Source organism: Herpailurus yagouaroundi, unplaced genomic scaffold, assembly GCF_014898765.1.
Source record: "Herpailurus yagouaroundi ecotype Mexico unplaced genomic scaffold, PumYag 163, whole genome shotgun sequence".
NCBI lineage: Eukaryota > Metazoa > Chordata > Mammalia > Carnivora > Felidae > Herpailurus > Herpailurus yagouaroundi.
In genome coordinates, this window is record NW_024412404.1 from 10776596 (window position 1) to 10801589 (window position 24994).

General features: G+C 41.4%; 1 protein-coding gene and 1 pseudogene across 1 annotated transcript in view; one reads left to right on the plus strand and one right to left on the minus strand.

Moving 5' to 3' along the window:
• HK1 (hexokinase 1) overlaps positions 1-24994 on the plus strand; it is a 125855-nt gene that overhangs the window by 5091 nt on the left and 95770 nt on the right. Inside the window, exon 2 of the mRNA XM_040485233.1 lies at positions 20464-20657. The gene's annotated coding sequence lies outside the window, so the exon portion shown is untranslated. The remainder of the gene's footprint in view (positions 1-20463; positions 20658-24994) is intronic.
• On the minus strand, positions 1617-2002 carry LOC121036642 (small EDRK-rich factor 1-like; annotated as a pseudogene).

Consider the following 24994-nt stretch of genomic DNA (forward strand, 5'->3'; position numbering starts at 1 on the left):
AAAGTTTATTTATTTATTTTGAGAGAGAGAGAGAAAGAGGAGGAGCGTGAGTGGGGAAGGGGCAGAGAGAGAGGGAGAGAGAGAATCCCATGCAGGTTCTTTGCTATCAGTGCAGAGCCTGATGTGGGGCTTAAACCCACGAACTGTGAGATCAAGATCTGAGCCGAAACCAAGAGTCAGATGCTTAACCGACTGAGCCACCCAGGTGCCCCTCAAACCAATTTTATTTTCCCCTCATTTAGGTAACTAATTTTATAGGCTCTGTTTATTTTTTTTAAGTTTATTTATTTATTTTGAGAGAGAAAGTGGGGGGGGGGAGGGGGAGACAGAGAGGAAGAGAGAGAATCCCAAGCAGGCTCTGTGCCCAGCACAGAGCCCAACATGGGGCTCAATCTCACAACCACGAGATCATGACCTGAGCTGAAATCAGGAGTCAGACGCTTAACCAACTGAGCCACCCGGGCACCCCTATAAGCTCTGTTTCTTGACTAGCCTCTGCTTTCTCCACTGACATGACATGGCAGCTTTTAAATTCTACAAAAAGCAAACTAAGAAAACCCTTTTGGTATTTACGTTGTACTGCATTTGTAGATCAATTTGGAGAGAATATTCTCTTTAGGATATTAATTCTTCCTCGCCATTAACATGGATTGTTTCTCCATTGATTTAGGTCTTTCCTAATGTTTTCAAACAAACTTTGTGATTTCCTACATCAGTCTTGCATTCTTTTGCTCTTAGATTTATTCTTAAGTAGTTTATAGTTTTGTGATACAGTTTTGTGATTATAACTTTAGTCCTTTAAAAAAATTTAGTTCCCAATTCTTTGGTTGCTGATGCAATGAAACGCAATTGACTTTTATTATTAATCTTATATCCAATCACCTTACTAGACTTTTCTATGACTGTCATTAACCTTGTCAGTTTGAAAAAAATCTGAAATCTACAGAAAACTGGCAAAACTGTTGCAATGAACTCCCATTTATCCTTCACCTAAATCTAAATTCACTCATTGATAATATTTGCCAGATTTGTTTTATCTCCCTCTCTGGGTATATATATATATATATATATATATATATATATATATATAATGTAATATAATCGAGGTTACTTACCTTTTACCATTAAAATGATTCTAGGTTTGTAGAATCATTTAAAAATGAATTGCAGAGACTATGACCCTTTACCTTTAAACAATTCATCATGTATCTATTGAGAACAAGGACAGTCTCTTACACAACCACAGTGAATTTATCAAATTTAGGAATCTCCTCTTATTTCTAGTTACTTACATCTGGATTTTATGTCTAGATAATTATACAGTCCACCAATATTGTCGGTTTTATTTCTTCTTTTTTCTATTCCTATGCTTTTAATTTTGTTTTTTGTCTATGTTCCCTAAATCACACAGTACGATGTTGAAGTGAAATGGCAGTAGTGAGTATCTCTGTCTTATTCCTGATTTTAAAGTATATAACTACACATTTCTTCATTTAGAATAATTTTTTTTCATATGCACGGTTAGTGTTTTACTTTTGGAGAATGGCTCTAAAACATCACACGAAGACAAGCTGAGAGGTAACGTTTAAAATAGTTTTATAAGGATCTGTTACTGGACATGTAATGACTGTTTACAAAGTCTTGATCACAGAGCTTATAATATACCTACTAGGTGGTAGCACCAGGTTTTCCAGACAGTCACTCAGCATTTTCCTCTTCATCTGCACAGACTTCTCATTAGCTGCCTTCTGCTTTTGCTGTGTGATCTCAGAGTCCCTCTGCTTTCTCTGAAAGGTAGTTAAGTTATACTCTTTTCTTTTTCCCTTGTTAATTTCCTGGGATTTCTTCATGCGTTCCTGATGGCAAGTTCTTGCTGCTTTCCACGGGCCCTGCCCACTGCTGGACCAAGCCTGAAACAGAGCACCCATGAGAAGCGGGGCTTCCTCCCGTGCTCAGCGGCCACCTCCCCCTGCGGATCTTGAAGGCTGAGCACCTGCTCCATCGACCTAGAATGATTTTTATGTGTTTTGGGGAGTGCCTTTTATCAGCTTAAATAAGTTCTCCTTTAGTCATAGTCTACTAAGACATTTTGTTTTCCCACGAACAGGTATCGAATTTTGTCAAATTCTTTTACTACACTGTTGAAATAGTGTACATTTTTTTCTCATTTACTTATAAAAGTGAGTAACTTCTATTTAATAATATTAAAGCATCACTGCAATGCTGGATAAACCCATCTTGGTCATGGTTTGTTACCATTTGTGTAACTGTTGGATTTGATATGCTAATATTTTATGTAGAATTTCTGCATCTATATTAATGAATGATAAGCTTATAATTTTTCTTCTTCATATAGTCATTGTCTAGTTTTTTTATGGGTATACGTGTCTCATGATATGAATTTTTATTCTCTGAAAGAATTCATTGACAGTTTCGTGGCTTCAAAAGCCATTTGAGCCTTGTATTTTCTTTGGGATAAGATTTTAACTACCGCTTCAAATTTTTTTTTTTTTTGAATAATCATACTATCCGGGCTTTCCATTGTTTCTTGAATCAGATTGGCAGGTTATATTTTTCCAAGAATTTATCCATTTTGTCTAATTTTTCAAATACAACGACCTAATTTTTTTTTAGATTTAGATATAATTCAAACAACATAAAATTTACCTTTTTAAAGTATAAAATTCAGTGTTTTTGAAAAATATTAGCAAGTTATGCATCTGTTACTACCATCTAATCCCAGAATGTTTTCATTGCCCCTAAGGAACCTTTATACCCATTAGTAGTCACTCTCCATTCCTCCTGAGCCCTACCCCAGGCAAACCCTGATCAGCTGTCTCTATGGATTGCCTATTCTGAACATTCCATATGATACACTCATGCCATATGTGCCCTTTTGTGTCTGGCATCACTCACTTAATGTTTTCAAGGTTCATTCATGTTGTAGCATGTGTCAAAGCTTACTTCTGGTAAATGCCAAATAATATTCCATTGTAGGGATATACTGCATTTTGTTTATCCCTTCATAAGTTCATGGGTATTTGCTTGTTTTTACATTTGGTTATTATGAATGGTACTGCTGTGAACCTTTTGTGAACTAGTTTTTATGTAAACATATGATTTTAATTCTCTTGGATGCGTATCTAGGAATGAAATTGCTGGCCCATATGGTAATTCTATGTTTTAACTTTTGGGGGAACTGCCAAATTGTTTCCCAAAGTGGCTGCATCATTTACATTCCCACCACAGCAGTGTGTGTGTGTGTGTGTGTGTGTGTGTGTGTGTGTGTGTGTAGTAGAGAATCACACCACCACATCCTCATCAACATTTGTTATTGGCAGTCTTTATTTTTTAATGTTTATTTATTTGGAGACAGTGCATGCATGCATGCACACAAGTGCAAGTGGGGAAGGGATAGAGAAAGAGAGAGAGAGAGAGAGAGAGACCGAGACCCAAGCAGGCTCCACGCCCAGCTCAGAGCCTGACATGGGGCTCGATCTCATAACTGTGAAATCATGACCTAGGCATAAATCAAGAGCTGGTTGCTCAACCGACTGAGCCACCCAGGTGCCCTGACAGTCTTTTTGATTATAGCTATCCTAGTTGTTATGAAGTAGTATCTCAGTATGGTATCGATTTGCATTTCCCTAGTGACTATTGATATTGACTATCTTTAAAAAAAGTTTTTTTTAATGTTATTTATTTTTGAGAGAGACAGAATGCGACTGGGTTGGGGGCAGAGAGAGAGAGGGAGACACAGAATCTGAAGCAGGCTCCAGGCTCCGAGCTGTCAGCACAGAGCCCGACACGGGGCTCGAACTCACAGACCGCGAGATCATGACCTGAGCCGAAGTCAGCCGCTCAACCGACCGAGCCACCCAGGTGCCCCTGATATTGAGCATCTTTTTATATGCTTATTGCTCATTTGTATATCTTCTTTGGCGACATATCTACTAAAGTCCTTAGCCCATATTAAAAATTGGCTATTTCTCTTTTTATTGTTGAGCTTTATGTGTTCTTTATATATTCTAGATATTAGACCCTTTTTGGATGTATGATTTACAAACAATTTCTCCCATTTTGGTGGCTTGTCTTTTCATTTTCTTGATAGTATCCTTTGAAGCATGCAAGTTATACTTTTCATAAAGTCCAATTTATTTTTTCTTTTGTTTGTGCTGTTGGCATTATATTTAGAAAACTTCTGTCTAACACAAGGTCAAGATTTACCCCTATGTTTGTTCTCTGAGTTTTATAGTTTTAGTTTTTACATTTAGGTCTTTTACCCATTTTGATGTAATTTTTGTATATGGTGTGAAGTAGAGGTCCAACCTCATTCTTTTGCATTTGGCTATCCATTGTCAAATCCCAGCACCATTTGTTGAAGGGACTATTCTCTCTCCATTGATAGGTCCTGGCACTCGTCAGTAATCAATTGATCATAAATACGTGGGTCTATTTCTGGACTCTCAATTCTATTCTATTGATCTATATGTCTATCCTTGTGACATGAAGTGTGTATCTATAGTATTGTGCCCACGTTCATTCATTATATTGTTCTAAGCCTTCTCTCCTTTTGTTGATCAATTTCGCCAGAGACTTTTTTGTTGTTATTTACTTATGTCTACCTTGTTTGACACTAAGATATTTGCATCAGCTGTTTTATGGTTAATGTTTGCATGTTGTATTATTTTCTGTCCTTTTATTTTCAACAATCTGTACCCTTGTATTTAAAGAGCATCTCTTGCAAACAACGTTTAGTTGGATCTTATTTTGTCTTGTTTTTATGTTGTATGATAATTTCTGTTCTCTAAATGAAGCAATTTATTCTATTTACATTTAGTGTAATTATAGTTATGGATGGCTTTAATCCTACCACCTTAATGCTTTGTTTTTTATTTGTCTTATCGGTCATATGTTTCTTTATTTATGTTTTCCTGACTTCCTTTGGATTAATCAAAGTAGTTTTATTATTCCATCCTATTTCATCTGTTGGCTTCTAATTTTTTTTAATGTTTATTTATTTTTGGGAGAGAGAGAGAGAGAGAGGGAGAGAGAGAGGGAGAGAGGGAGAAAGTGGGGGAGGGGCAGAGAGAGAGGGAGACACAGAATCCGAAGCAGACTCCAGGCCCTGAGCTGTCAGCACAGAGCCTGATGCGGGGCTTGAACTCATGAACTGTGAGATCATGACCTGAGCTGAAGTTGGTCGCTTAACCGACTGAACCAACCAGGTGCCCTTTAATGTTCATTTAATTATTTTTGGAAAGAGAGACAGAATGTGAGGGGGATAGGGACAGAGAGAGGGAGACACAGAATCTGAAGGAGGCTCCAGGTTCCCAGCTGTCAGCACAGAGCCAGATGCAGGGCTCGAACCCATGAACAGTGAGATCATGACCTGAGCCAGATGAGTTGGATGTTTAACCGACTGACTCACCCAGGTGCCCCTGGTAAGTTTCAACAAATGCATTTCCTGGTACAACTTAAATAGACAACATTATCTTCACCCTGGAAAAGTTACCTTGTTCAAGGTGGTACTTTAGGGATTACAGTATGGATTTTTAATGTATCTCAGCCTACCTTGACCTAGTGTTTTACCATTTCATGAACAATGTAAGAACCTTATTGTAATCTCTTTACCTTCCTCCTGCCCTTTATGCTGTTTTTGACATACAGTATACATATATGTTACAATTCCTATAATACACAGTTACTGTTGTTTTGAATAGTTGATAGTCTTTTTTTTTTTTTTAATTTTTTTTCAACGTTTATTTATTTTTGGGACAGAGAGAGACAGAGCATGAACGGGGGAGGGGCAGAGAGAGAGGGAGACACAGAATCTGAAACAGGCTCCAGGCTCCGAGCCATCAGCCCAGAGCCTGACGCGGGGCTCGAACTCACAGACCGCGAGATCGCGACCTGGCTGAAGTCGGACGCTTAACCGACTGCGCCACCCAGGCGCCCCTTGATAGTCTTTTTATATTAAGAACTGTGTTATATTAATCCACTTGGCTACTTTTTCTCTCACTTTGCAGTTCTGTGATTCCATCTAGGATCACTTTCCTTCAATCTGGAAAACTTCAGTTAGCATTTCTTGTAATACAGTACTACTGATGGTAAATTCTCTCAACATTTATTTGTCTGAAAATATCCTTTTTTTTTTTTTTTTTTTTTTTTTGCCTCATTTTGGCGGGATATAGAATTCTAGTCTGGCAGGGTTCTTTTCTTCCAGTATTTTAAGGATGTTATTTCATATTCTTCTGGCTTCCATAGTTTTTGTTGAGAAGTCCATCATCATTCTTATTGTTTTTCTCCTGCAAGTAGTGTGTCTTTTTATTGTGGCTGTTTTTAAGGGTTTCCTTTTATCTTCAGTTTTTAGCAGTTTAATTATAATGTGCGTAGGGGTGGCTTTCTTTTTATTTGTCCTGCTTGAGATTTGCTGAGAGCTTCTTTAACCTGTGAGTTGCTGTCTTTGTTGGATTTTGAAAATTGTTGGCTTGAGACCCATTATTTCTCCTCTCTCCTCCTAGGCTTCTGATGTACATGTGTGAGATTATTTTTTCACATCTCACATGTCTTTCATATTCTGTTTTGTTTTCATCAATTTTTCCCTGCATGCTTCACTTTGCAGAGTTTCCACTCACCAGCCTTTAAGTTCACTGAGCTTTCTTCTCTTGTATTCAATCTGCCATTAGCTCAGCCAATGAATTCTTTTTTATTTTGAAGCTATTTTTAACAAAATACTGCATGAGAAATGCTTAGCAGAGGAAATGACTAGGGAGAGTGCACACAATAAATTATTATCATCAGCATGGGATTAAGAGAAAATGTTTTTTGCTATTTTTACATTGATATCCAGTTTTATTGGGTAATGGTGAGACAATGTCTTATAGAGTATAAGAAAATAAAACACACTGGTATTTAAAAAAGTTTTAATGAGATATAATTGACATATAACATTGTTTTAGGTGTAATGATCTGAGGGTGCTTGGGTGGCTCAGTCAGTTTAGCATCTGACTCTAGATTTCATCTCCTGGTTAATGGGATTGAGCCCCATGTTGGGTTCTGTGCTGAGCATGGAGCCTGCTTGGTATTTTCTCTCTCTCTCTCTCTCTCTCTCTCTGCTCCTCCCCCACTCTCTCTCAAAAATAAATAAATAAACATTAAAAAATAACATATAACAATCTGATATAGGTATATGTTGCAAAGTGACTGCCACAATACGTTTAGTTAAAAATCCATCACCGCACATAGTTAACAATTTTTTCTTATGAAGAACTTTTTTCTTCATAGTTTCTTTTCTTCAAAGGTTTCTTATGAGAACTTTTAAAATATACTGTCTTGGCAGCTTTCAAGTATACAATACAGTATTTGTTAACCATAGTCACCATATTGTGCATTATATCCCCAGGACTTATCTTATAACTGGAAGTTTGTACCTTTTGGCAACCTTTACCCATGGTGCCCACCCTCTTCCCCCTCCATCTTTGGCAACATCATATCTGTTCTTTGTATCTATGAATTCAGGTTTTTTTATATTCCACATATGATTGCGATCATATGGCATTTGTTTTTCTCTGTCTGACTTATGTAGTTTAACATAATACTCCATGTCCTTCCGTGTTTTTGCAAATGGCAGAATTTCCTGTTTTTATGGATGAATAATATTCCATTGTTTACGGATACCACATTTTCTTTACCCATTTCTTCACTGATGGACACAGGTTGTAAATGATGCTGACATGTTGTAAATGATGCTGCAATGAACATGGAGATACGGATATCTCTTTGAGAGAGTAATTCCACTCCTTCTTAAAAAAATTTTTTTAAGTTTATTTATTTTGAGAAAGAGAGAGCAGGGGAGAGGCAGAGAGAGAGGGAGAGAGATAATCCCAAACAGGCTTCAGTCTGAAAGCACAGAGCCCGATGTGGGGATTTAACTGGTGAACTGTGACATCATGACCTGAGCCCAAACCAAGAGTCAGATGCTTAACCAACTGAGCCACCCAGGTACCCCAGTAATTCCAATTCTTTTGGATTAATATCCAGCAGTGGAAATGCTGGGTCATATGATAGTTTCAGTTTTAATTTTTTGAGGAACCTCTATACTGTTTTCCAAGTAGCCGAATCAATTTATATTCCCATCAACAGTGCGCAGGGTTCCCTTTTCTCTGTATCCTCTCCAACACTTGTTATATCTTGTCTTTTTGATAATAACCAGCTTAACAGATAGGAGGTGATATCTCACTGTGGATTTGATTTGCATTTCCCTAATGATTAGTGATGTTGAGCACCTTTTCATGTACCTGTTGGCCATTTGTATGTCTTCTCTGGAAAAATATCTATTCAAATACTCTGCCCAATTTTTTAAAAACACTTAAAAATGTTTATTTATTTTTTGAGACACAGAGAGAGTGCCAGTGTATGTGTGTGTGTGTGTGTGTGTGTGTGTGTGTGTGTGTGTGTGTGTGTTTGAGCAGGGGAGGAGCAGAGAGGGAGACAGAAAATCCCAACCTGACAGCACGGAGCCTGACATAGGGCTCAATCTCATGAACTGTGAGATCATGACCTAAGCTGAAATGAAGAATCTGACATTTAACCGACTGGCAGGTGCCCCTGCCCATTTTTAATTATATATTTTGGATGTTAACTTCTTGTCAGATACATGATTTAAAAATATTTTCTTTCATTCTTTAGAAGTTGACTTTTCATTTTCTTGATGGTTCCCTTTGCTGTACAGAAGAATTTTAGTTTGATATAGTCTCACTTGTTTATTTTTGCTTTTGTTGTCTTTGCTTTTAGTGTCAAATAAAAAAAAATCTTTGCCAAGACCAATAATGTCAAAGAGCTTAGTGCTTATTTTCTTCTAGGAGTCTTATGGTTTTGGGTATTATGTTTTAAGTCTTTAATACATTTTGAGTTCATTTTTTTGTATGGTGTAAGAATCCAGTTTCATTCTTTTGCACATGGCTGTTTTCCCAACACCATTTATTGAAGATACTATCCTTTTCCCATTGTATAGCCTTGGCTGCTTTGTTGAAAATTAATTGACCATAAATGTATGGGCTTATTTATTGGTCTGTTCAGATTTTGTATTTTTTCATGGTTTAGTCTTGACAGTTTTGTGTTTCTAGGAATTTATATCTTCTAGGCTGTCCAATTTGTTGGCATATAATTGTTCATAGTAGAGTTTTACTTTGTATTTCTGTGGTATCTGTTGTAGCATCTCTTTCATTCATGATTTGATTTTATTTGATTCCTTTCTACCTTTTTCTTGAAGAATCTAGCCAAAATTTTTAGTTTATCTTTTCAAAAGAAAAAAACACAGCTCTTAGTTTCATTGATCTTTTCTATTGTCTTTTTAGTCTCTATTTCATTTATTTCCACTCTGAGCTTTGTTATTCCTTCCTTCTACTAACTTTGGGCTCTTTTTCTACTTCTTTTAGGTGTAAAGTTGTTTGAGATCTCTCTTCTTTCTTAATTCAGTGCTTATCACTATGAACTTAGAACTGCTTTTGGCTACATCCCCTTAGTTTTGGTAGGTTGTATTTCCATCTTCCTTTGTCTCAAGATATTTTTTGACTTCTCTTTTGATTTCTTCTTTCACATATTGGTTGTTCGGTAGCATTTTGTTTATTCTCCACACATTTGTGGATTTTCCAGTTTTCTTCTTGTAATTTATTTCTAGTTTTATACCATTGTGGTCAGAATAGATGCTTGGTATGATTTCAGTCTTCTTAAATTTATTGAGACTTGTTTTGTGGTCTAATATATGATCTATCCTGGAGAATGTTCCATGTGCACTCGATAATATGTTTTCTGTTGCTTTCAGATGGAATGTTCTCTATATGGCTGTAAAGTCATTCTTTTTCATTTTTTTTTTTCTTTTCGCTCCTCTGATTGGATGCATTCCATTGCCCTGTCTTTCAGTTTGCTGATGCTTTCTTCTGTTTCATCTAGTCTGATGTTGAGCCATTTTACTGAATTTTTCAGTTTAGTTGTATTCTTCAGCTGCATGATTTCTGTCTGTTTGGTTTTTTTTCTTATATTTTAAACCTCCTAATTGAAATTCTCATTTTGTTTATACATCATTCTCCTGACCTTTGTGAGCATCTTTGTGAATGTTATTTTGAATTATTTATCAGGTAAATCCCTTATCTCTGTTTCATTAAGGTCCTTTACTAGAGTTTTATCTTATTATTTAATTTGGCACATATTCTTCTGTTTCTTCATTTTCCTTGACTAAGTTGGTTTCTATGCATTAGATAAAACAGCCACCTCTCCCGGTCTTGAAAGAGTAGGAGATGAACTTTATCATTTTTTAAAATGTTTATTTATTATTGAAAGACAGAGAGAGTCAGAGAGTGAGCAGGGGAGGGGCCGAGGGAGAGGGAGACACAGAATCTGAAGCAGGCTCCAGGCTCTGAGCTGTCAGCACAGAGCCCAAGGCGGCGCTCGAACTCATAAACCACGAGATCATGACCTGAGCTGAAGTCGGATGCTTAATTGACTGAGCCACCCAGGTGCCCCTGAACTTTATCATTTAACCCTGCCCTAGCTCTTGGTTCTCTCTCAAGCCTTTGTAATTGTCCAAGCAGCCTTCTTTGTTCTTGGTGGTTCCCAGTAGTTGAGCGTGTGCCAAGGCATGTCAGTGTCCCAGAAGAAAGAATTTCAGTCAGCACCTAGATGTAGGCTGACTGGAAGCTAGACTCTCAGGCAACAGCTTTTAAAGTATGCAACTATACCTCTTTCGGGGAAACACTGGGAGACGGACATGCTCTTTGTTTCCTCTGCACTGATCCCTGGGAAGACAGCCAATTGAGAACTGTTTCTGTATTTGCTACAGTTCTGTCAAACCCAGGAACGCAAGCCATACTGGCCACCAGAGCCAGGCTGTCAAGAGTTGTATCTCCTGGGCCACAGCCACAAAAGCCAGGGTGCCAGACGTACACACTCCTTTTCTGGAGACACAAGAGACCTGGGGCAGGGTAGAGAGAAAGTGTAAAGATGGTACCTGCCAGCCTCCTCTTTCTCTGAAGGGGATTGCCACTGGCCCCTAGATGTGTGTTACATTAAGAGCCTGAACCTCAGACTGCAGTTTTAAGATCTTCAAGTAGGCCTTGTGAGGAAAAATGGTTTTTCAGTCTACTGCCTCTGCACTGTGTCCGGGGGGGGGATAGGCAGTTAAAAATATTTGTTTGTTTGTTTGTTACAGTTCTGAGACCCTGGAATGTAAGTCCCACTGACCACCAGAGCCACATAAGCAACGCATATCCTGTGGGTGGCAGTTACAAAACCTAGGGCACCAGATATGTGCACAAGCTCCTTTCTGGGAGACACTGGCAACCTGGAGTGAGGCACAGGGAAAGTGTAAAGATGGATTAATGAATTCTTAACTTAAAATATTGTATTTTTTCAATTGTAGAATATCCATTTTTTTTTTTAGCAATTCAATAGATTCAATTCCTCTGTTGGCATTCTTTATCTTTTCAGCCATTTTGTACATCTTTTCTTTAACATATTTATAGTAGTTTTTAAAAGTCTTTGTCTGCTAATTCTAACTCCAGTTCTGGATCACCCATATGACTGTTTCTGTTGCTTATTTTTTCCTCTTGCTTATAGGTCACATTTTTCTAATTCTTCACATTATTCCCCCCCACCCCATCTCTCTCTCTCTCTCTCTCTCTCTCTCTCTCTCTCTCTCTCTCCCTCTCTCATATATTAATAGCCACAGAATCTGAAGTAGATGTTATTTTTTTCCCAGAGCGAGAACAACTCTTTCTTCTCTAAGACAGCTGAAATGATGGACTCATTACTTCAATCCTGTTTGATATTGAGCTGGATCAGCTTACTTTTAATTTCAAATATCTTCAAGATTAATGTTAATCTTGTCTTTTTTGCAGGCCCTCTTTTCAAGTACACTTCTCTTTCTCAAACATAATATTTCAGGAAATCTCTCCCTGAATTTCCATTCTAACCCTTAGACTCCTCTACTGCCCAGAACATAGTAAAATTGCTGTGGTGGAACACAAGCCAGTGGGGAAAACGAGCTGTACACTTGAGGCTTTGTAAAGTTCTACTTTGTCAAGCCAACCCACATGGCCATAAAAAGCTGGCTTTTTTTTTTCTCATTCTTTCTCTCAGCAGGTTTATCTTTTCTCTGACAAGTCCAATTCCTATCAGTCCCTGCCTAGACTCAGCAAATGCCCTCAGAGAGGAAAGCAGTCACTAATCTCCATTCGCCTTAGAAGAGTTCTTTCTGCCCTAGAATTTAATTTCATTAGATTTCTTTGTATCTCTAGCTTTCCAGTGTCTCTAAAAAGAAATGTGATTTTTTTTTTAGCTTATCCATTTTTTTCCCCAGTTATTATAGTGATCTGCTGTTGCCTCAGTAGGTTAAGTGTCCAACTCTTGATTTCAGCTTGGGTCATGATCTCATGGTTCAAGCCCCACACTAGACCTTGTACCAATAGTGTGGAGCCTGCTTGGGATTCTTTCTCTCTCCCTCTATCTCTTTCTTCTTCTCTCTCTGCACCTTCCCACTCATGCTCTCTTTCTCTCTCAAAATAAATAAACTTTAAAAAAAGTATTTTCTTTTTTTTTTTTTAATTTTTTTTTTTTAACGTTTATTTATTTTTGAGACAGAGAGAGACAGAGCATGAACAGGGGAGGGGCAGAGAGAGAGGGAGACACAGAATCTGAAACAGGCTCCAGGCTCTGAGCTGTCAGCACAGAGCCCGACGTGGGGCTCGAACTCACAGACTGTGAGATCATGACCTGAGCCGAAGTCAGACACTCAACTGACCAAGCCACCCAGGCGCCCCAAAAAAAAGCATTTTCAAGGAGAGACTTTATGTGGCAAGTTGAGGATTTATATGCCTCAATATATTTTTATGATGCCTCATATTTGAGTGATAATTTGGCTGGATATAAAATTCTAGATTCAAGAATCCTTTCCTTCAATTCATTAAATTATTGTTTTCTTATCTCATTGTTGCTGTTGAGAAGCCTAACGTCAATCTAGTTCTTATGATTTGGTGTCTCTCTAGAAGTTTTTAGAATTTTTTTCTTTGTTTTGTCTATGGTATTCTGTAATGTGGGATGGATTTTCCCTTATATCTTTTGTTTAGGACTCTATAGCCGGGGCACCTGGGTGGCTCAGTCGGTTAAACATCTAACTTCGGCTCAGGTCATGATCTCACAGTTCGTGAGTTCGAGGTTCGTGAGTTCGAGCCCCATGAAGGGCCCTGTGCTGACAGCTCAGAGCCTGGAGGCTTCTTCGGATTTTGTGTCTCCTCCTTTCTCTGCCAGGAGGGAGCCCACTCATGCTATCTCTATCTCTCATAAATAAATAAACTTAAAAAAAAAGACTCTACAGCCTTTTCATTCTGAGGTCCTTCATTTTTACTTAGTTGTAGGAAATGTATCTGTTTTATTTTCAAATATTTTCTATTTTATTTTTCTCTTTTTCTGGAATTCCTGTTATCCAAATGTTGATACTTCTACTTTTTTTGGCACATCTACTTTTATTCTTCATATTATTTAACTTTTCTATTTCTTTTTCTTTCCCTGCTTCCTACTAGGAGAGTTTCTCTATCTAATCTTTTAACTCAGCAATTTATTCTTCAGCTATATCCTTTCTAATAGATGTGTCCATCTATTATGTTTTGCCTCTTATTTTCTTAAGAGGGTTTCCCAAAAAGCAAAAGTTTTTAATTTCAAGAAGTTTAATTTATTACTTTTTTCTTTCATGGCTTATGCTTTAGGTGTCCCACATGTATATGTAATATATCAAATATATATGCACACACTTGTATATACATGTGTGTATGTATATATGCCTAATTTTCCATTATGTTGTTTTTCAACTCTATATTATGTTTTTCATATATAATGCCTCTATATTTTAAATAATTTCATATCTTTTTTAAAAATACTTTCATATCTTATTTCATGCTGTTCTTTATCTCATTAAGTATATCCATCATCCTTACTTATTTTACCTTCTTGGTCTGCCTGTTCTATTTCTGCTTCAAATGGTATCTGTTCCTAATTTGTCATTGTTCTTTGCAGGTCATCTGGTCCTCAGATATCTAGGTAGTTGCCTGGTGAACTTCATCACTTAAGGGTTACCCACTTCTCTGTCTTGGAAAGTGTGTTGGGTTAGACCCTGAGGCTAGAGCCTGCTCTGAGTCAGTCCCAGTGAATTCATGGAGAAGGGAGAGGCAGAGCTCTAGAATGTAGAATCCTGGGCCCCCAAATCCACTGTTCAACATTCCTGTTAGCCCCAAGTATTTCCCTTGGTGAGGTTTTAGGGACTGACCTTTAGTCTGTTATGCAGAAGTGGTGCTGGGAGGGAATATCTCACTGGGTTATCATCTACCAGCCCTTGAGGGTGAGTGAATAATACCTGAGGCTAGTCAAGCCTCATTTGCTTTTCTGGCTTTTTACTCAAGCAGGACTTATGCCTTGGTCTTACTCCATGGGCCACTATACTGGGGTCTGAGACATTCCTGCCCCTAGTGAAGGAACAGGAAGCGATTATCTCAGGTTATATGCAGGGAGAGGCAGGAGTAGATTTTATAACACTTCTCTCTAACCTTCACTCACCATTTTTCGCCTACCCAATCAGACATGTCCCATGGTGCAGTTGATACACGTGGGTATGCTTGTTTTTGTTTGTGGCAGTGGTAAGAAAAATGGGATTCTACTCTACACATTACTCTGCATCTAACTTTTTTGACTTAACAATACATCATGGATAACCGTTACGATTTATGTTCATTTTTTCTTTTCTTTTTTTTTTCTTTTCTTTTCTTTTTCTTTTTTATTTTTTACAGCTCCTTATAAGCCTAAATGAAATACTATTCACCAGGTACCCTGGTGCTGATAAAAGCACAGTATATTTTTTTCTTTTTCATTTATTTATTTATTTATTTATTTATTTATTTTATTATTTTTTTTAAAAGCACAGTATATTTTATAGTCAACTGTGGAGGGACAGAGGACAGGGCTGGATGCAAAAATAAATCTGATGGTGGGATTAGGCCTGAGGGGCCAGAGGGAAGGAGAATGACATTTCTGTGGGAAACTGGCAGGTTAGCCAATGTCCCCGGTCAAATCCATTTCCTCTGACACCCAAAGCACTTACTATAAAACCCTCACTACTGACACGATGGCTGCCTGGCTCATTTTTCTTGGGTATATGTGTGTTTGAGGGCTTCCTACTTCTACTCTGCTCCCATCCCCCACTGCTCACCCACATCCTTTCTCCCCTGTGTGTGGTACACAGAAGGCAGCACTTACTGGGTCAGACTGGGAATTCATCTTTCCTCTGAAAGAGTTAGAGCTATGTATGTGGTCGTCTCTGGGCCCCAGATCCTAGTCTGTCTAGATTTCTGAATCAGGAGATGCTTCTGGTTAGAAAGGACAGAGTGGACTGTCCTGGGACTGAAGCTTGGGATCTGAACTGCGACAGTGTCTGGAGTTTTATACAAAAGAGAATTGAATTGTAGATCAGCTGGGAGGTTATTGTGATAGCCCTGGTGCCCTGTGCCTGCAGGGCACTGGAACCCTGTGGGAGCACATAGCTGGCATTTTTTTTGCTTGAGATTAGGAAGTCTTTTGCTTCCTCTGTGAAGAGGCTTGAATTCAAAGGACTGTTGTGGTAGGATGGAGTCTTTTTCTTGGTAAAAATGAAACAGAGATTTGGCTCCAGTTGTTACGAGGTGGTGGGCAGATGAGCTCTCTCTCCAGCCTTTGGTGGAAAGCAAGTTTAAGAGCTTGCGGTCACATTTTTGTCCGACATCATAGAGAGCATAGAGAAGCTCTGATTCCAGACCCAGTGGAGTGAGAATTTATCTCGGTGTGACTCTCCAAAGACCGTCTTTATTCAAGAAATGTCAGAGGCCCATTTCATAGTAAGTTTCTTCTGAGGTTTTGCTTTGGTTAATGATAAATTCCCTCTCATCACTTAAGGGCTGACGTCATCTCCAGATAGTGGTGTCCCTGAGAGCCTTCCCAAGCCTGGGAGGTACTGACCGGTGGTGGGAATATCAGACTGAAAGGCAGGTCCCCTGTGTTGTATTTTCTCCTGGGCCTCAGTCTGGCTCTGTCTGAGATGTACTAATCATCTCTCTGCCTTCTTCCCAGGCTGTTGGGAGAGAGTGAGAGTACAAGTTTGAAGGAGAATTTAAGTTGCTTTGTTATACTCTGCCAAAGTTTGTCTTCTCAAAGTTGGCTCTTTTGTTAGCATATTCTTTGGAGCAGGACTTGTCTAGGCTCCGGTTTCTCAATTTGGAGAAGAAATTGGACAGTGCCCAACTGCAAGGAGACCGGCATTGAATGTGCAGGATGGTTAAATGAATGTGTGAATGAACGGACAATTGGTTGGATGTGACGAGGAACCTCAGAATGACACAAGAAATATGTTCTGAAGACTGTTTCCTCCAGAAACTAAGTAGATCCTGGCTGTGAAGTAGTTAATACACATAAGCACTGGCAGTTTATTTATTATTATTATTTTTTTAATTTTTTTTTCAACGTTTATTTATTTTTGGGACAGAGAGAGAGCATGAACGGGGGAGGGGCAGAGAGAGAGGGAGACACAGAATCGGAAACAGGCTCCAGGCTCCGAGCCATCAGCCCAGAGCCATCAGCCCAGAGCCCGACGCGGGGCTCGAACTCCCAGACCGCGAGATTGTGACCTGGCTGAAGTCGGAAGCTTAACCGACTGCGCCACCCAGGCGCCCCAGCACTGGCAGTTTAAATATATGGTCCAAGTCATGAATGCAGGGCTTAAGAAAAACCACACGGGAAGGGTATCAGTCAGCTGGGGAGCATCGGAGACTTGGGCCAGGGTTAGGAATTAGATCCTGTGACCTTTATTTAACATTCTTCAGAAAGTGGGCCAGTCTGCACAGCCACCCTCTCGTGTTAGCTGGCCCAGCTGAAGGGCATATGTACTTGAAGTTTCTATCATGTTCACTTTTGCTTCAATAAAAGCATTTAGAAGTTTGGGGTCTTCTATTTGGTTGGTCAGTGATTGTGTCTTTCTTTACTAAGGATCACAGATTAGCATGACTGTCACCCTTGGAAGGTTGTGGGGAAGGAGGAAAAGATTTTCTGTAAGAGTCTAGAGAACTAAGGCCGGTAGAAGGAAGTCAGGGGGAGGCAGGTTTCATCTCAGATACCACCAGCCAACCATGGAAAAGGCTGCTTTAAAGGGTGAGGTACTGGGACGCCTGGGTGGCTCAGTTGGCTAAACATCCAACTCTTGGTTTTGGCTCAGGTCATGATCTCACAGTTTTGGGAGTTCAAGCCTCACACTGGGCGCTGCGCTGGCAGCAGGGAACCTGCTTGGGATTCTCTCTCTCTCCCTGCCCCTCCCCACTCACTCTGTCTCTTTCCCTCTCAAAATAAATAAACTTATTAATTTTAATTTAATTAAAATTAATTTAATTATGTTTAATTTAATTAAAATAATTTAATTATGTTTAAATGTAATAAACATAATTAAAACATAATTAAAGCATAATAAACATAATAAAACATAATTTAAACATAATAAAAAACAATAATAAAGGGTGACATCTTCTTTTGCATGGGGGTGGGGAACATAATGTACTAGTTTCTTTCCAGCTCTCATAGAATATGCTTTCACCCCTTGGAGTCTTATCCCCTGGGAAATTAACCTCTGAATTGCTAAAATCCTTGTATTTTATCCCCACTTGCAACCCTATCAAACAACTGGTCACATTTCTCTCTACAGCCATAAACTCCTATCAGGCATTCTCTCAAAATATCATCTATGAATTCCTCTTTCAGGAAGAGCATGTGGAGAGCCTAGAGAGTGGAAGAGAAGCAGGGTCTATTATACTTTGAGTGAATGAATGCACTTGACTGTAGACATCGAGAACGTGGCTCTCAACTTGAGCAGGTTGTGGAATGGTCAAGAGGGCTTATTAAACACAGATTGTTGGCTTCTTCCCCAAAGTTTTCAATTTGATAGGTCTGTGGCAGGGCCTCAGGATGTACATTGTTAGCTGTTGCCACTTGTGCAGGGACCACACTTGGAGAACCACTGCCCTGGAGGGTAGAGACCTCAGCCAGCCTACTCTCAGTAAGTCCCAAATCTGCAAGGGCTGAGTTAATAAGTTTCAGGGCACATCTTCCTCCTCCACCACATTCTCCTCCTCTTTCATTAAGGATCACTTGTCCCTGCCCCACTGGCTTGAAAGAAAACACTGACCCAGACCAGCGTGTCCCAGATCCAAAGTCACTTCCTCTGGGAAGCCTTCCATGAGTCCCCAGGATTAGATGTTGTGGCTCACTATACTTCCCCATGATAGTAACCAGACACAAGTCACAATTTGTAATGATAATTCATGTGATTTCTTAATTAACATCTCTTTCCCCAAGAGACTATAAAGAAAGCTCTATGAAGGTAGGATTGAAGAAAAGTAGGAAAGAGGGGCACCTGGGTGGCTCAGTCACTTAAGTGTCCGACTTCAGCTCAGGTCATGATCTCATGGTTGGTGAGTTCGAGCCCCATGTCGGGCTCTGTGCTGACAGCTTAGAACCCGGAGCCTGCTTCAGATGGATTCTGTGTCTCCCTCTTTCTCTCCCCCTCCCCTGCTCATGTTCTGTCTGTCTGTCTCTCAAAAAAATAAAAAAACATTTAAAAAAAAGTTAAAGAAATCTTTAAAAAAAGGTAGAAAAGAGGTAAGGCGGCTGGATGGGGGAAGAGTGGTGGATCATCCCCAGGATTATGGAAAAGAATGAAAGAACAGGGGATTTTGTTCCCAAAAAAGTGCCTCCTGAAGGGAAGAGGAAGGAAGGAGGTGACATTCACGAGGATTTTTGGCTCAGGTCTGCCCCAGCTCTGTCTGGCACCAGTCAGACATTTGTCTTCTCTGTTTTCCCCACCAATCTGAGTATTTCACCTCTCTGCAGATTTTATTTTTAATCAAATTTTTAAAAATGTTTATTTATTTTACGGGGCACCTGGGTGACTCAGTTGGTTCAGTGTCCTACTTCAGCTCAAGTCATGATCTCGTGGTCCATGGGTTCGAGCCTTGCGTCAGGCTCTGTGCTGACAGCTCAGAGCCTGGAGCCTGCTTTGGTTTCTGTGTCTCCTTCTCCCTCTCTGCCCCACCCCCACTCATACTCTGTCTCTGTCTCTGTCTCTCTCACAAAAATAAAGATTAAAAAAAAGGGGGTGCCTGGGTGGCTCAGTCGATTGAGCATCTGCCTTCGGCTCAGGTCATGATCTCATGGTTTGTGAGTTTGAGCCCTGCATTGGGCTCTGTGTTGACAGCTCAGAGCCTGGAGCCTGCTTCAGATTCTGTGTCTCCCTCTTTCTCTCTCCCTTCCTTGCTCTCTGTCTCTCTTTAAAAAAATAAATTAACTTTAAAAAATTTTTTAAAAAGTTAAAAAAAAATTAGGGGCACCTGGGTGGCTGAGTCATTTAAGCGTCCAAGTCTTGATTTCAGCTCAGGTCGTGATCTCATCGTTCATGAGTTCAAGCCCCAGACTGGGCTCTGTGCTGACAGTGTGGAGCCTGCTTAGGATTCTCTGTCTCGCTCTCTCTCTCTCTGCCCCTCCCCTGCTCATGCTCTCTCTCTTTCTCAAGAATAAACAAACATTAAAAAAAAAAGCTGACACTTAACAATTCTTTTAAGTGTTTATTTTTGGGAGAGATTGAAAGCATGAGCGGAGGAGGGGCAGAGAGAGAGGGAGACAGAGGATCTGAAGCAGGCTCTGTGCTGACAGCAGAAAAGCCGATGTGGGGCTTGAACTCACGAACCATGAGATCATGGCCTGAGCTGAAGTCGGATGCTTAACCAACTGAGCCACCCAGGCGCCCCTCTCTTCAGATTTTAAAAGTTGAGTTGATTTTTCTAGCTCTGAGCTACTTGCTAGCTCTAAGCCTCAGCTATTGCACCCATAAAATAAAGAGTTAGAGCCCCAGGGTGGGAGAGATCTGAGTTAAAAACCCAGTTCTGCTACATTTTCATGTACATACCGCTGCATTTCTTTGAGCACCTGACTTAGCTTCGGTAAGCTTCGGCTTCTCTGGGCATAAGAAATGGTTTCTGCTTCCTAGCATTTTGGGGGAAGCTTCCGGAGTCAATGCATAGGAAATCTTTAGCACAATGCCTGGCACACGGGAGGGCTCAGTGCACCCGGGCTGCCCTTTCATCACCGTCACCACCGTCCTCTTCACTGTTGTCCCCATTCCTGTCCCCCTCACCCAAGGTTTTTGTGAGGTTCCTATGAGCGGGATAACGCACTTCATAACCAGAAAGCATCCTCTGAATGTCTAGGGCACCAAATGCCCCAACCCCTGCCCACTAGACCACTGGAGCACCCTCTTCGTTGGACACAAGGCCACGCTCTACCCCTTCCAGTCCTTTGGTGGCTCTTGATATTATGACAAATGCATCTTTTGTCCCTTTCTGTTCTCAGGACTCCAACTAACCAACTAAAGAGCTGTTGCCCAGAGCATTGTTCCCGAGGAAGAAAAGAGCTAAGCACACACCCACAACTGCTTTGTGCCAAGAATCTACAGTTGGGTTTGCCAAGCAGCATATGTTGTCCTTTTGGAAAATGAGAGTGAGACCGCATGAAGAGGCAGCAGAGGTGTCTCAAGCCATCTCAAGGCAAGTGAGCGGGTGGCCATGCTGTGTGGTCTCACTCCTCCCTGAGCTAGACCCTCCCTGGCCCTTTGCAGGACCTCCCTTCCTGTTCTTCTCTGTAAGTAAGACGAATAAAAGAATACTCCAGTCTCATGATCTCAAAGGGTAGATCCTGGAGTTGAGACCCACTTATTCTACCGCTGAGGCCCAGAGAGGGACAAACACTTTCCCAAGGTTACACAGACCCAGAGAGGGACAAACACTTTCCCAAGGTTACACCGTGATTTGTAACTGGACCAAAACTTACTACGGTTAGGTCTTTTTGTTTGATGTACTGGGGCTAATGTCATCTACAGTGTTTTTGTTTTCTTTTGTTGTGCTTTGTTTTGTTTTTAAGGCAAATGCTTTTATTGCTCATGGCTTGGTAAACTGTAAAGGGCCGCTCTCCCCTGAGTCTCACTTGCTCCTCTCTGTTGACCTCTGTGTCTAAACTGATGCCACATACTTAAGGGAGGCTGTAATAGAATAGCCGAGAGCTGCAGCCAGCCTGATCTCCAAGCTTAACTTTGCTACTGACCCACTATATGAGGTTGGGAAGTTCCTCAACCTCGATGAGCCTCAGTGTCCTCATCTATAAAATAGGATAGGGGCACCTGGGTGGCTCAGCTGGTTGAGCACCTGAGTCTAGATTTCGGCTCACCTTATGATCCTGGGGTCCTGGGATCGAGCCCTGGGTCGGGCTCCTCACCGAGCATGGAGCCTACTTGGGATTCATTCTCTGTCTCTCTCTTTCTCTCTCTCTCTCTGCCTCTGCCCCTCTTGCACTTGTGCACAAGTGTGGTCTCTCTTTCTCTCTAAAATTAAAAAAATAAAATAAAATGTATAACATAGAATAATATTACTTATGAGGGGTTCTTGCAATTCAATGCCTTGAGTTATTTGTAGCAGTGCCTGACAAATAATACACTCCACAAATGCTAGCTATGATTACCTCTACGTGGGTCGCTTATGAGAAAGATGGGAAGTCAATCGATTCGGGGGTTCACGGTGTCTAAAGACAAGGCTAAAAAGAAAGATATAAAGAAACAAGGCTGGGGCGCCTGGGTGGCGCAGTCGGTTAAGCGTCCGACTTCAGCCAGGTCACGATCTCGCGGTCCGGGAGTTCGAGCCCCGCGTCAGGCTCTGGGCTGATGGCTCAGAGCCTGGAGCCTGTTTCCGATTCTGTGTCTCCCTCTCTCTCTGCCCCTCCCCCGTTCATGCTCTGTCTCTCTCTGTCCCAAAAATAAATAAACGTTGAAAAAAAAAAAAAATAAAGAAACAAGGCTAACCACAGCTGGAAACGAAGAAGGAATCCTGCCATTAGGAGACACAAATGAATCGTGGAGTTTTCTGTTATTAAAAGCCTGGGATATCAAGACTCCTAAATTCAGGTAAACGATACAACAAATGAAGCAACTGTTTTGAAAGTGTGTTATGAAGGTGCCTAGGCCTGCTGTTTGCGAAAGGCAACACTTCGTTTGCACAGATGCTTTAGAATCTGAGAAGGGAGTTCTAGAGACATCTGTGCAAGCCTCGGAGAAGACTGATGGGATCCCAGGGTGATGGGGTAATAGGGGAAGGCCGGCTCCCATGGAACCATGGCGGGCCACTGGAAATGCCACGCGTTTCTACACGAACTCTAGACCACGCAGACTCTTGACAAAAAGCAAGGCTGCTTTGAATGGCCTTCAAACTGAGTGCCCTGGGCCAGTCACGAGGGCTCCTTTTTCCTTTCCGCTCCCATCTCCTGGGTAACAGCAGATAGGAAGCCATGGAAGAAGAGGATGATAGCATAATCCTCTCTGTCTTTCGACAGACCCATGGGAACTTAAGAAATAAATGCTAATAGGGAAGATGTAACCTTCATTCTCAGTAAGGTTGCTTTGGTGACCCGGAGCAGTGTTTGAACTAGATTTGGGAAGTTGCCTGGGTATCAGAAAGGAAGGCAAGAGTGCATTGTGGAATTTGTTGAAGAACCGCTTTGAATGCTCGTGGGCGGCTCTGCTCCTGGCTCTGGCAGGCTCTCCTTGCAGAGGGCCCCGGGGCCGGGAAGCCTAGGATTCACCCCACTCCAGCATTCAGGAGGCCGAGGGCGTGTGGGGTGGGAGGAGAGGCAGCGTGTGGGGTGGGAAGAGGGCTCTGGAGTCTGGAGGATCTGTGCCCATGCTTGTCTCCCCAGGCTCTGCTGTGCAATTTTGAGAAAATGACAGCACCTCTCTGAGTGTCAGCATCCTCATCCCTAAATTAGGATCTTATTATCCCCCTTGTAACGGTGTGCCAGGATCAAATGGGAAAATGGGCAAGAAGTGTGATGCAGTTAGTACTCTGTGATGCCACGCTTTCTTCCTGTGGCATTATTAGTAGTTACTAGGTGACAAAGTTTCTTCCAGCTTCCACTCAGGCCGTGCTAATAGCTCCCTTGAGGGACCTGTGTAGCTGTATGTGTTTATTATTTATTTAATTTTTTATTTTTTACGACGGGGGGTGGGGAGGAAAGAGGGCGAGCAGGAAGGGGCAGAGAGAGAGGGAGACAGAAGATCCAAGGGGGCTCTGTGTGGACAGCAAAGAGCCTGATGCAGGGTTTGAATCCATGAACCGTCAAATCATGCCCTGAGCCGAAGTTGGACCTTAACCAACTAAGCCACCCAGGCGCCCCCGCATAGCTATATGTGATCCTCACAACGACCCAGCGGGTGAGACAGGAGAGTAGTTTTCCGGTGACATGCTGAGGCTTGGAAAGGTTAAGCATCTTCCCTGAGACCCACTGAGGGAACAGGTGGTGGACCCTGGGCCAGAGACACCTCCCTCTCTCACTCCTAGTTCAGGGCTCTTCCAGTGCTTCCGAAGGGCAGGGACCAACTCCCTGGGGCTCAGTTGTCTGGTGCCACATAAAAAATCACCCCCAGACTCAGTGGCTTAAAAGAATAGGCTCACGATTCTGTTTCAGCGATTTGGGTTGAGTTCAGCTGGGTGGTTGTAAAGGAGGAAACACTCCACTTGTGTGTCTCCTCACTGCTCACACTGAACCATTCTGGTTACCAATGTGTGGGGTTTCTTCCCAATCTCAACAAGTCTGCAACACCAGAATTATAGACCGTCCTATGGTTTAACTCAATCCTGACACCATCTACCTGGAGATAAAAGAGGACCTCAACACCTCCATTTTGACCTTAGTCTGTACTTTCTAATGCTTAAATTCTTCTTTCAAGCTTATCTCTTAACTCAGGCAGAAGACCCTGGGGGCAAAGCAACCCAAGTGATTGGAGCTAAAATGACCCCCTCATGCTGCCCTGAGCCAGTAGGACTCTGTGTGGTTGACCCCAAAGCAATGATCGACCTGACCTTTACTGCCAGCCTACATGTACCTACTGACCTTTGTCCCACATTTTCCTTAGATAAACCTAGAAGTATTTTCAGTACTTTCTAGGTGGTCTTTGAGACATTGGTCCACCATCTTCCGGGTGTTGGCCGCAGTTGTTAAAAATAAGCCCATTGACCCAACCAGAGGAGGAATTCGGAGACCCAGAGACCGGTGAAGCAAGACTTTAATCAATGTTCTTGCAAAAGCAGGTGTCTGATGGGCGGGCACACTCGGGGCAGTTACAGCAGACAACTTATCTCCTAGCGTGCAAGTCCGTCCCCTGGTTCCTCATTGGAGTACTACAGAGGTTACAGCCTGACCCGGATGTTGCCTATGCCCCTGTAAGGCAAAAAGTGGATTTATCCTCCCAGACCCTGCCCCTTCCTTGGAGAAAGGTGGGCTGCAGGTTCCAATGGAGTCACAGGGTTGGTTCCCCAGGCAACCAGCCCCATCCTCATTAACATAAATTCATTGTTATTGAAAGTGGCTTGTTAGGAATAACAAGACACTCCTTTCACCTTTATCACTGGACCTATTTCAGAACTGGAGCTATTTGAGGACAAAAGATAGACTATTATAACACAAGATTCTTTCATTGGCTGTAAAAATTTAGGAGATTCCAAGGGTGTTAGGAGCTGTGTGCCAGGAATAGGGACAAAGACCAAGTATCAATTTCTTATAATAAATCACAGTATCCCTGTGGCTCTGCAGACCTGACCTAGGTGTGGCTGGCCTGGGATGGGCTCACTCTTGCATCTTAGTGGGCTTCCTGGTTGGCTGGGGGCTGGCTGGCCTAAGATACTCAGCTGGGATGGCAGTTTCTACCTCCCGGTGCCTCCCATCACCCAGTAGGGTTAGCTGGGGCTTCTTCCCATGACAGCAGTGGCAGGGGTCCCGAGAGCAACAAGAGAGAGTAAGCCCCTCATGTGTAAGCATTTTTCAATTTTTGTTTCTTGTGACA